Genomic DNA, 1492 nt, shown 5'->3' with positions numbered 1-1492 from the left:
GAGAATAATAATAATAATAATTATTATTATAATAATTATTATTATTATTACTCATCTCTTTATACTCCAAATCACTTAGGTTTCTATCGTTCAATTCTTTGTATGACTCAAACACCCACACAATCTGTTCATTCGTTCGTTCGTTCATTCATTCACTTTTTTTATTCATTCATTCACTCATTCATCTTTTCGTTTGTTCGTTTTCTTGAAACGTTCAATTGTTTTGTTCATCCATTCGTTCGTTTGTTCGTTTAATTTATTGGTTCTTTCGTTTGTTTCTTTGGCCGTTCATTCATTTCTTCTTTCGTTTATTCTTTCATTGATTCATTCATAGATTAATTCATTGTTATGTTCATTTGTTCACCCGTTCATCCGATAATTTTCCATTTCATAAATTCATCGTAAGCAATTAAGACCGTAAATATCAATAAACACTTAAAGGAACAATTATACACACACATACATACACATACATACACACACATACACAAGCATACATACACATAAACATTCAAACGAACAAACAAACAAACAAACAAACGAACACACATACATACATACATACTTAAAATTCATTCGCGGCTAAACCATATCACCATATTAAGTGAACTCAATGTTAAACTTATTTAAATGCATGTGGGCTAATGTATGTATCTATATACATTAGCCACACACACACACACACGCACACACACACACATATATACTTATAGAAATATATATAAGTTGCACTTATCAACTCAACTCAAGTGTTTACGTGTAATAGTATATATATATATATTTATAAATATATATAGAAATAAAGAGAGAGAGAAAGAAAGAAAGAAAGAAAAAGATAGAATGTAAGAAAGAGAGAGAGAGAGAGAAAGAGAGAGAGAGAGAGAAAAAGAGAGAGTTTAGTAGTATATAAGTTTAATATATGAAGTGATTGTGTTCGTTTAACAGCTTAAATTGTAGGCTCATTTCGTTAACATTTTTAAATAATAATAATAATATTATTATTTTTATTTAAAATATAATAATAATAAAAATATTATTATTATTATAATTATTATTATTAACGCCATAATTAGTTGTTTGTTACCAGCTGAAATATGAGAAGAAAATAAAAGGTACATTATATAGATGAAGACGGCCAGACGGGAAGACAATTTTTTTTATTAATATTTACTTTATTTGCCGGTTATTATTATTTATATTATTTGTCGTCGTCGTCATCATCATCATCGTCGTCATCATCATCGTCGTCATCATCATCATCGTCGTCATCATCATTAACATCGTATTTAAAAGTAAAATCGTTGTTTTCATCATTGTCAGTATAGTCATAATGTTGATAATATTAATAATAATAGTAATTATAATAATAATAATCATCATCATCATCCAGATAATCAGCAGCAGCATCACCATCATCATCATCATCATTGTTAACATAGACACAAAATCAGATGTATACATTTAGCAGCTTCTATTTATTAAGAGAAGCGTA

This window comes from Helobdella robusta (assembly GCF_000326865.2).
Source record: "Helobdella robusta unplaced genomic scaffold HELROscaffold_16, whole genome shotgun sequence".
NCBI lineage: Eukaryota > Metazoa > Annelida > Clitellata > Rhynchobdellida > Glossiphoniidae > Helobdella > Helobdella robusta.
The sequence above is the reverse complement of the archived record's forward strand: the minus strand, read 5'-3'. Positions refer to the sequence as shown.